This window comes from Temnothorax longispinosus, chromosome 5, assembly GCF_030848805.1.
Source record: "Temnothorax longispinosus isolate EJ_2023e chromosome 5, Tlon_JGU_v1, whole genome shotgun sequence".
NCBI classification, from domain to species: Eukaryota; Metazoa; Arthropoda; class Insecta; order Hymenoptera; family Formicidae; genus Temnothorax; species Temnothorax longispinosus.
This window is the reverse complement of record NC_092362.1, coordinates 23,640,502-23,652,696: the sequence shown is the minus strand read 5'-3', so window position 1 is coordinate 23,652,696 and position 12,195 is coordinate 23,640,502. Positions and strand designations below refer to the sequence as shown.

General features: G+C 42.9%; 1 protein-coding gene across 16 annotated transcripts in view; it reads left to right on the top strand.

Annotated features, from left to right (window-relative positions):
- Foxp (forkhead box P) overlaps positions 1 to 12,195 on the top strand; it is a 290,869-nt gene that overhangs the window by 158,516 nt on the left and 120,158 nt on the right. The window lies entirely within an intron of this gene.

The following is a 12,195-nucleotide window of genomic DNA, read 5'->3' as shown; positions in this document are numbered from 1 at the left end:
CAAGCTGCACACATGTGCAACAAGCGAGCGTAGCGGTTTAGCCAGGATACAGGCCCCAAGAGGAGACGCGAGAGACGTTAGCGGTAGAGTAGTGTTGATAGTGATGGTGGTGGTAGTGAGACGGTAGTAGCGATGGTAGTGGCGGTTGTGGCGGTGCGTCCTCGTCCTCGTCCTCCCTGCTGCCAGCGATGCTACGCCGGTGGTGGCTAGAAAGGGTGGGAGGGAGGGAGGGAAGCAGGGAGAGCTCTCTTGGTGGAGAGAATAGAGATCCTTGATCTCCTCCTAGGCGACAGAGAGTAGGAAGGGAGAAAGAGAGAGAGAGAGAGAGAGGCAGAGTGAGGAACGCTCGGATGAGAAAGTCGGAGGAGCGCACACGGCGATACGCGGAGGAGAAGGAGGAAGTAGAGAGGGACACGAGAGAGAGAAAGAGAGAGAGAGGGAGAGTGAGCGAGCGGGCGTGTAGGCGGACCGGAGAGAGGAATTCCACGGAGGCGTGTCTTCCCCGGCGCACCAGGTGCAAAGGTGCGCGAACGCGACGTCGCCACGCCTTTTCCACGGGACCCCGACGGTGGTCCGCGACCGCACGACGTCGACAGCGACGACGAAGATGATGATGAGGATGAGGACGAGGACGAGGACGACGGCGACGATGTCGGCGGTATTATCGTGTCATCCTTGTTCGGTCCGGTACGGAGGCGCCGCATCCGTCCTGCTCGAACGTCTCACTATGCCTGGAACAACTCGCATCTCTTTCCTTTTCCCCCCCTTCCTGTGCGACACACCACCGGGTACCACCATCGTACCACGCGACCTCGCTTCCTCACCCGCTCCTGTCTTACTCCGTGTGCCACCCACTACCTAGCGGGGGATACTATGTTAACGGACGGGTCGCGTCCGACCTACCACCGCCATCCCCACGTCCAGAATCCAGCTTCTGGTGTCAACGTCCCGGAGTTTCCACGGGTTTCTCTCCTGAATATGCACCTTCTACGCGCGCCGGGTCGCGTTGGAAGGAAAGGGGGGGAGGGGACGACGGTCCGGGTGGGAGGAAACGGGTAGGATGGGAGCCGGGTGGGACGGGCGGTGCAACGAGAGATTCTTTCTATCTTTCCCGATGCTCGCGACTGGAATGCGGGATGACAGTATTCGCCATCACGTAGCGCGCCCGCGCCTCGGTGCACGGTAAACAGAAATGAGGGAGGTCGCAGACGTGATCGTGATTTTCTCCTCTGGAAAGTGCAACGGCAGAGACCGGGGTGGTACCTGTTTGACGGGTGGTAGTCGATAAACTTGCTTTTTGAGAAAAGAATTTCGAGGCGTGCGGAATGTCTTTGGGCTTCTGTATCGCTCGCGCTGCAATTCCGTCGATATCTTCTTCGTGAATTTCCAACTTTGTTTAAAAATTTAACAGGAAGTAGTATCAAAATGTATATTATGTAAGTAAGTTATAAGCAACGTTCGCCGAATATGCAAACGTAAATATTTCTGCTTAATTAATGCTTAATTAGTTTGCAATAGATTCATATTATAACAGAAGATTATAAATCTGAATTCGGTCAAATTTGACGCTACCTTTACCGCTGACGCCACGATTTGATATATGCGGAAAATTCATTAATTTTAATTACTTTATTTGATAATGAAATTGTCATTGCAGAATTTGTCGTATGAATTTCCAAAAGCGGCGCATGCTAAATATACCAATAGCTTAGTTTCGTTACGCGAAAAGTTATATGCGTGAAAATAATCATAAAAAGTTGCTGAAATCGCATGAGATATAATTAATGTATCATCAACCATCGTACAAATTTTCATTTAAATAGCATCTAATTTTCTGACAAGAATGTACAAATATTGAATTTTGTGTGTTGAGCCGCTTAAAATTAAAATTAAAATAATTCTGACAAAAACAAATCTATCATACTAAACAAACGTTGCAACAAACACTATGCATCCACATCCGGGCATCCGTACGAAATTAATGTGATATTAATTAATTCAGCATGGTAGTAAAATGAAAATGTAGAATTAAATACGATTGCGTTTTTATATTATATTTGATTCAAATATTAGATAAATGAGCTGAGACAGGATATTTTATTAGAGTTTGTATTAATAGGCGTTCATGGAAAATGTAATATATAGTTGAAAACCGTATTTGGAACTGCATAAGATTTGAATAGCTCCAGCACAGATTCCATTTAAGAAAATATTAGAACCATTACTTACTCTGTTTCTACTCTCTATTATATCTACTTTTATAATAAAAAGAATCTTTCTAAAGTATTTTCTAAATGTGTGCACACTACTTTTCTATTCATTAATTAATTATTAATTATTCTAATTTTGACATATCTTTTAGATTGATCACCTATACATTCATATTTGATAAAATTCTTAATGTAGCGTTATCATTTACATTTCAAAGTCTCATCTCTCGTTTTCAATTAATGCATAAAATATTTTATCTAAAGCATTCGCTTTAAGTAAAATATACGGTTTAGCCAAAATTGCTACGAATTATCATTATGGAGATAAACATGTAACTAATTGTATATTCTGAATTCAAATGATAAAATTTTTAACTCCAGTTTCATCTTCCTTCTATTAAACAAATTCTGCTTTAAATTCGAATATTATGCTAAAATTATTAATTGTTGTTTAATATACATTCCTGGCTGATAAATCTCAGAACTCACTTGAAAATAGATAGATTTCCCTTTCAGAGTGTTATGCCCATTAAAAAATTTAATCAATTTATTGAGTCACGTGAGATGCTAAACCGGTTTTGCGGCGCAAGCGGAATTATGGAAGACAAATTCGTCAAAGAGATGTCTCTCATCTTCCGCGAGTTTCCAATCGCGTCTCCGCCGACGGCAAGTTCGATTTCGGCGCTCCGTGCGATTCACGATGCATCGCGCCATACGCGACATTTCGCATCCTCGTAATCGTCTGTCCTCCGCCAGTTATTGCGTTCCCCCGTCGTCGTTTCGCCCGGGATCCTTCAGCATCCTTCGGGTCGGCGATCCTCCGGTGGCTCCTCTCCGCGTTCTCCTCGCCAGCGAGTGTGCCACCCTCTTCCACTCTCATCCTGCTGCCTACCTTCCTTCCGCCCAACCCCCTTTCTCTCGCGATTCCATTTCTGCGTTGTTGAACTATAACTCTCTCTAGGAAGGCAGTGGCAGCTATTACGCCGGCTCCTAAGCTATTACGGCATCTGGGAGCCTCGTTGGTGTGCTGCTCCGCAGAAACGACGGCAACCGAAGAGGTGGGCACCAGAGAAGGAAAGCTGGAGAGGTGAAAGAGACGGAAGAGAAAGAGAGAGAATGAGAGAGAGAGGGGGGGAGAGTCGGGTTAGGTGAAGTGATGTATTGAGATCCCATTGTATCCACGGAATCCCCTAAGATTGCCAAACGACGCCCTCTCCCACCACCCCCGTGCCCCAGCCACCACACCTCCCTCACCCGCTTGCATAATACGTCACCGTAGAAGGCGAATCTCCGACCTACCTCGATGCCAAGCGGAAGAGGAGGCGTATATTTCTCTCCTCTGCATTCTTTTTTTCTCGTCCGCTCTCCCCCCCTTGCCGCCCTTGCCGCCCTTGCGTCCACACGGACGCTCTTCTTAGATTTCTTCGCGGATGCATGCAGTATTTATGTGGGGGGAAGAGAGAAGATGGCTGACATGGAGTTAGGAGAATTCCGTCTTTCGTACTCCGAGCTCACCGTTCCTCTTATTTGCCGCGCGCAGCGTCAGATGACAGCAATATTAAAATCGAGATATTGTTTTTTAATGTTTCGCCCGAATTAAAAAGGAATATTAAAATAGATTTTTGTATTTATCCACTAATGAGCGCATTTAAAATCACCGTATATGGGGGATAAAGTTTACATACGAACACTACATTTTACGAAAGAGAGGTCAGATATGATTTCTTTTCACGAAAACTTGCGTAATGTTAACAAAATGAGCGCAACGCGCGCTCCGATTTTCGTATTTCTCTCTTTGTTCCGTGTCGAATTTTTCTTTCCTCCTGTGTTCTCCTCCTACGCGATTAGAACTCCACGGAATATTCATGGAGTAACGGTGAAGGCGAAAAAACAACGTCGCTACCGTCAAAATCATCGTTCTCTTCGTCGTTTCTCTGCCGCCTCTTTTCCTCCTCTCTTACTCGTTACCCCGGCCATTCTATATACGATGCCTTTAATAATACGGCGCTGCCGCGCGCGGCCAAAGCCGCGTGCAGTATTGAGAATGGCATAATATCGGGTCGCTCTCTCTTTCTCTTCCTCTCTCTCTCTCTCTCTCTCTCTCTCTCTCTCTCTCTCTCTCTCTCTCTCTCTGATATTGCCAAGGTTCGCGGTGGTGGCGAAACGGCGGTGGAATGGAAAGCGGGGGAGAAAGGGCGTAAGGGAGACGAGAGACCGGGATGAGATGAGAGACGCAAAGCGCGAGACCGACAGATGCCGAGCGGGAGAAATTCAAATTTTTGCGCGGGTGCCTGGCAGTTCAGCAGCGGCGCCGTTCAATAACAACCTTTATTATTTTAACGACCTACGTCCGCGGTCTCCGCCACCTTTGTTAGGCGACCTCGTACGTGTCGGCGAGGCTGAGGAGAGCCCACCTTCGGTTCGTCGTGCCGGGATCGCATGTCTTCCGATCGATGATGACGGTCACGCGGGTTACGCCGCCGCGGCCGCGGGGTGATTACATATCTGTGTTTTCCGATCGAATCTCGAGTGAATTTTTTTCAGCCGTGAACTGGGCTACTGATATCCGGTTATTTTATCGAATGCATAAGATAAAGTTAAGCGCTGGCGGCGAAGTTAATGAAGGACACACCGCGTTCTTTTTCACAGCGAATCCTTCCGATCGTATAGTTTGGATCATTTTCAATTCAAAATTTATGAAGATCTCCGCATGCTCGGAGCTACGAACCAGCAGCGTTCTTTCATATTATTATCGTACGAACCGCCTTTTAATTCTTTCTGTTAGTCGAAGGATTTCTATATTTTTCTATCAATCTCAAAATATCCCATTGCAAGATTAGAGAGATATGTTTTAAATATGCGGTGAATCAGTTATTCAGCTCGACCAGAAGAATTCTTATAGTTCTATCCGGGAATCTTTTTAGTCTTTTCAAAGGCATATATTTATTGTCGATTCAGTGAAGCTATAAGAGACACAGAGATACATTGTAGAGAAGTATTTCAACGGTGATCATGTATGATTATGTATAACAGTCAAGTGCACATGGCAAAAATCCACGATATTTCCGATGCGCATAGATCAATAAGACTCGTTTCTCCGCGTACAAGCGGAGGCAGGAAACATTTCCTGACCATATGGTACTATAATTTAGTTAAAAATAAAGCTCTTCTCGTAGCGATCGCCATGCCTCTAAACTCTGCGATCAGTTCTTTTTCTGGAAAACTACGCGCTTCAATCTTCCTGTAATATTATTGCTATCATATTATAGTATATAACTATATATTTCTATTCTTATATCGCTATAATAATAGTAATTCGAATTTTTTTTCTATGAAGCTCGATTCTGCATAATTGATAATTGGATATAATACTGACACATTATCATAATTAAATTTGTCACTTATCACATTATAAGCACAATTATTTTAATTAGTTCAAGCGCCCAGTTTTCAATCACTATAGGATTAGCTATTAATTTAAAAGCGTTGTGATTGAAGATTTTATTGCCACGTGGCGTGAATTATGCAAGTTGACCTGCGAAAACAAAGTATTTGAATACTCTTACATATGCATATATATATTTGGCTGTCATTATTACATGAGAATTCTTGCATCAAGCGGCCGCGCGAGTGAACGCGGCTTTTAATTGGCAAACGGCCAATCTGCTACTCGATGTACAAACGAATACAAATATCGACGTCGCGGATGACCTGCAAATGCAATTTGCCCATCATCGTGACCACGACACGACACACGGCGGGCGTCCGGGCGGGCTTGCATGGAGGTGAGATCAATATTTGGTAAATATTTGTGACGAGTCGAAACAACGAGCTGCTGATCGAGAGATCCGAGCGCGGAATATGCGTTACAGACACGCAGATTTCATTCGGAGCGACCAAAATATCGTGTAGAGTCAATTGACATTGTCAAAAAATTTTAATTGGCTCTGGCATGAATAGTTACATATGTTGATATTGGATTCTGCAATGAGAATCGATAGCGACGTGCGTGAGTAGAGTGTATTATCGCAATTGAATATTTAATGAATTTGCGTAATAAAATTCGGCTGCAAATCTATTAAAAAATGTTTTCGCGATTTAGAGGATAGGAACATATTAGGTCTCTTTACGAAACAACTAGTTTTTTTTTTGCATAAATTATTCTGCGAAATAGGTATTTAATTAAATACGCGCAGCATAAAACTTTATCACTATCATTGCGGTACAATGGGCGAAAAGTTTTATCGTATTGTTGCCAAAAACTAGAAACAAAATAAAACTTGAGACAAAATTTTCCAGCAGGAATTTCGGGAGGGACATATTTCAGGACATCGGCGCCGAAGGTTCGCTACATGAGGCAACTTCTGTAGGAAATGGTTGGAAAATAGCTTCAACGTATTTGCGATGTTTCTGTAATATTTTACAATACTTACGTAATAATTTGAGTTTTGAAATTATATTGTACATTAATCTTATCACAGCTAATCCAAGTAACGGAAAAAAAACGTAGGATTTACTTTGCTTCGAATACGTAATATCTACAACTTAACTCTTATATCAATTTAACCTACTTGTTAATTATCAAATTTTGTTAAATAATATTTAAAATGCTCCGGTAAAATTAGTCTTCTTGTAGAAATATCAATAGATTTTCCGTAAAATGTTTAAACAGATATCTATGCTATACGTTAATTTCGCGTGAAATCGATAAAAATACGCGTGGAGGTATATGACCGACGTCATCAAAATGTCATGAAAATGTCCAATATGTCGAACGATGCTGATTACAGTGCTGGTTACCTAACCAATATAGCTATAAAAATATTCATACGTCATCGATGCTATAGGCTATAGTGTCGTCTTATTGTTAGTATAACAGTCAGACATTTTAGTGACATCCATAATTTGCGATATGAATAATTTCAATTGATTTAAACCAACAGATCAGAAATAGTTAACGCTTAGAAATATTTAAAGTTGATCAAGGTTTTTTTACATGTTTCCATTTAAAATTTTAAAAGAATAAATAACTTATAGATAATGCGTGAATGAATAATTCTGCAATGAGAATTTCTCAAGTTGCGTTCCTTTTGCTAATATTCTAATGTTATTACAGCTAACTTTATTCGATTCACAGTACTCGAATAATCGAGCGCAGCGATTGTTAACACATATCGTAAATGGAAGCGACATGTTAGAATAGATATTTTCACAGGACGGATTAGGGTTCGTCGAAAAGGTCTTAAAGCGTTACGATAAAGTTGCTATGTATATAACGATATCCCACAACATCGAACAAACACATGGCCGATGGGAATTTATTTTCCCCACTGGATTGTGATAGGTGTGTGCTAAGGTTTAGCGCGAGATACGTGAATAAACAATTCTAACATATGTTCCGTGTCACTTGTCACGCGAGTTTCGCGGTTAACCGATTGCAAAACCGGCAGCCGTGCGATTATATTTTCGCATAGTTACCGAGTTATTATTTTGCTACCACTTCTCCACGTGAGTGTTTCTTTCGAATTTATATATATATTTATCGTAAAATACCGTAATTTGTAATATTATATTTATATGTAGAATAGTATATTTTATCGCTTGCTAAATTACATTGATCTGAATGTTTTATTTTACGATAAAATAAATTCACTTGTGCCAGCGGAATAAATGAAAAACAGTTTTGGATAAAAAACACGTAATAATTTTGCCGAAGATAAACCTGATATTTTATTGAAATAATCGAGAAATAATCAAATATCTATCTATCTATCTTAATATGCCGCTTGTTTTGGCTATGAAATGTAGGATTAAGAAAATTATCGCGATAACATAATAAAGTAAAATCAACAGCTTGAAACGCACACTTTAATTTTTATTAACTTTGTCTGTTGAAAAGTTGGTAACTAGTATACGAAATTTCCTTGTCGATCGAAGGTCTCGGTTTTTCACATAATTGCAAATCAGGCCGCATCAATTTCGCCGGGCTACCGCGCCAGCGAACGAGGAATATCGTGGATATCGGTAGAGAGAGGACGCCTAGGAGTCTTTGGGCTGCAGGATATGAAGCTAGGCGAGCGAAAGCGCAACTCCTCGGAAAGTTCGCGCTCACGGAAGCGGCACGATAAAGCCGTCAATTTTCACCCTCAATACCGTTTGTCTCCGGGAAAGAAAGAGGAGCGAGCGCGACGGGAGGGCGGGTCAAGAGAGAGGGAAAGCCCGCGTCGGAAGGCGGGAGACATTTATTACGACTTTAACTGGACTTTGTGTTTATTCAACGACTGTTGCTCTCGCTTACTGTCTCCCGTCGGCCCTACTCGAAGTTCCGCAACACCGGGGCGGACTTCGGGTGTACTCTCCAACAACCTCTCTACCCAGCAGCGCGAAATTCCCGGCACGTAGGAGAGCGACCGTCCGACTCCGTCGCTTCAACCCCTGTCACGCGAGCCACCCTTCGCGAGAGAATCTTTCACTTTATACGCCGTGGACAGCGATCTCGTTGCCTTCGATCCGTCTCTCATCCATATAGCGTCTTGCGTTCTTCTGAATATCATTTCGTAGCCGTCTACTTCTATCGTCCTTTACTCTTGTCAGATATGGACCTTTTCCCGATGTATGATCTTTTCCCCGATCCCGTTTCAAGCGACCGTCTTTGAAGAGGAACTTTATAAAACTCTGATTTCACGTTGTTTCGCGATTAAAAATGTTTTTCAAATTTCTAAAAAATGTACAGAAAGGCAGATTGAAACGAAATTGTGCAATTCAGATTTGCGTTCTGAAAGTAGATTTTTTTTTCACAAGTAAACAATAATATTTTTGCAGGAAGAATTTAATTAAATTATTGCACGATGTATAAAATGCACTTTTTTTCTTTTTTAAATCAAAATAAATCATTTTTCTTACTTTATCCGTTTAAATTTCCATTTCTTCGGGTTTTTCAATTTGCTTTGGATAGCTACCTAGTCTCGTCAGGAGAAACGATGGATTCTAAAAGAGCTATCTTTGCTCATTCGTTTTTCCTATGTTTAAGCTCTGTTCACAAATTTTTAATCTCGCGATTTTTTCTAATTTAACGCGGCAGAGCTTCGGGAATACTTATTTTCTCACGAAGACCTGTCTCCTAACATAATTTTTTTTTTTATAGAAATCGATAAGATATTAATCTCTATATACATAGAGGAAGTATATAGAGCAATACCCAAATGACGACTAGACTTATGGCTTCTGCACACAGGACGCGGAAACGCTTGCCGCGCGGCAAGAATAAGTGCATGACGCGGTAGCCAATAAACTTTTGGTTCTTACGGAAAAGCAACACGTTGATTGGCTACCGTGTCGCTTCTTGCCGCGCGGCAAGCGTTTCCGCGTCCTGTGTGCAGAAGCCATTATAAATCCGTTTTCTGAAATCATTTCATTTAAATGAACTTAACTTTTATATTTTACATCCTCGAGTTATATCTTTACATTTCTCAATTATGCGATATTTTTGGAACGTAACATTACAAAATTGAACAAATATTTAAATTTTTTATTCAACAATCGTAAACTTCCGTGTTGCACACGCAGGAAAATCGTCATATTCTGTTTTCGTTTCGCGATCCCTCCCGCTGGCGCGAAGATTCGCGACGCGTGACACATCGAGCGGAAGAAACGGGTGCAACTTCGAAAGCTCGACGTCCCGCGACGTCGGGTCGGAGCGCGCGCGAGAAGCAAAGTAAAGACAATCGCGTACAATTGGCACATGAAATTTAAAGGAGGGGTGACTCGTCGTCGTACGGGTGGAAAGGCCCGGCCGGCGCGGCGGCTCACTCAATACACCCGCGGTGTTCGAGCCCTTATTCTTTTCTCGTCCTTCCGCCTCGCTGGAAATTTACATTTCCTCCCTGCCGCTGCCTGAAACTGTCTGTTTATCCCGCTTCTTTTAAAGAGTCGCTGGTGGCTATGCTTCCTGTTCCCTACCCGCCAGCCCTAGTACTCCTGTAAATCTCCCTTTCGCGCCGCCAAACCCCCTTCGAGATGCCGCCCTTCGAGGAACCCGCAGCACCTCATCTCGCGCGCTACACAGAGACAATCCTCCATTTACGGGGGCAGATTACGCTTCGTTGGCCGATAATCGAAAATATGCCATCGAATAACGCTCCGGAATTATTTGTAGCCTCTCCTTCGACTGCGCCTTTCTTCTCGCGATGAGAGACAATCGGCCTCTCGGAAGAGAGGGTCGGGTGATCGTGAAAGGTCGAGCTAGTTGACGGGACGAATTTTTTAAATATTTTCAGTTGTACGGCGATTTAAATTAGAAGGAATTTTTATTTCGCTGACTGCAGGATTATAAACCAGCTCCAATGCAAAGTACTATATTGTTGCTTAATTTCGAAATTATTGTAGAAATAATGATGCTTTGTGCAAGCTACAAACGAGCGTTATTAATTTTTACAATTTAATTAAAATTTGTACCAAACAATTATATATAGCTAGTTTCATTATATGTTACTACAGATTTTATGTTAATTTGTCAAAAATAGATATGCTTATTTGTAATATATGATAAATATTATTATAGAAATAGATCGTTAATTGCGCGAGCTTTAATTTACTAATAAATTTTCAGTGTAAAATAACGGTGCCCACCGCACAAAGTTGCACAAACTCTCGCCGCATGACGGCGCCGGATCGTCATACGCGAGCGCGCGGAAGTGGAAATTTATTTAAGCCAAACTTTATATTCTCCTCGCCTCATTGTACACATTATCATTTAATTCTCCTATACGTTGCGTCGCGGCGCACCCGACATCCGAGCGTAAAGGGCTAGAATTCATTTAATTCAAACTGCAGGTAATATATTTCCCTTATAAATATTACCGCCCCATTACGAAAAGCCGCCCGCGCGCGCTCGCACGATGCTTCGTCGCGCCATCCGGTGGTTTATTAAAACATCCAATTTCGTATATTACTCGCTGGCTCTTATCTCTCGCGACGTTTCTCGCGCGTGTGAAAGGCGGCAGATTTCTCTCTCTCTCTCTCCCGTGCTCTCTCTCTCTCTCTCTCTACGCCCGCGCCGTTGTGCCACTTCGAAAACGTCGCTCAATAAACGGGAGAGGGATCAGCATTCGCGGCGGGACGTAATCCGTGGATCAGATGCCGAAATCAGCGGGGTAATTGACGCAATTTCTCCCACTTTCCTCCCTCCCCCTGACCCCCTCTGCTCCCCATCGTCGATATTCACCCTCGTAAGAATTCCGCGAGCCGTTAGACCGGAAGGCCGACGAAAATGCCGTGGCGGCGTGGGATCGCAAAAAACGAAGATAAGAAATATAAGAGAAAAGAGGGGGATGTCGCCCGTTAAGAGACCACAATCTCTTTTTCACGAATCGCAGCGTCGATTCGTCCGACTTCGGCGGCCCGTAGCCGCGCGAGACTCTCTCTCTCGGAGAAGAAGCGAACCTTTAATAAAGAGCTTAAGCGAGCTAAATAGAAACATTTTTCCGTCGGCTTGGCTCCCGGCTCGCTTCCCGGCTCTTGGGTCTCTCCGTTGCAATGAAATGAGTCTCGGCTGCTCGTGCATAAGTAATCCGCAGATGAAGGTATCCTTCCCGGCCTCCATCTCTAGTCTAGCCCCTCCGCTTTCTTTCCAGAAAGTTACTACACCAGCCAGCGTGTATCGCCCCTGTGGCTCTTTCAAATCCTCGAGTCGAGTCCACCCGCGCGCGCTCTGTCACGCGCCGCTGGATTCGACGACATTATTTAAAATTAAGCATTGTGTGAGAATCCCTTCTTATGATGTGGATTTTATATGACTTCGGTCCGGATTCGGACTGCGATGCGACTGAATTGCGATGTATAAGATAGTGTCGTATATTCAGCTTAAATTTTTGAAAAATAAATATTTGCACTTTTTGTGTTTATACAGCCAGATTTTAAAGAATATTTTTAATTTTTTTAAAGATATGAGAAAGGCAGGAGATCTCCGTTACGTGAGATTTTCAAT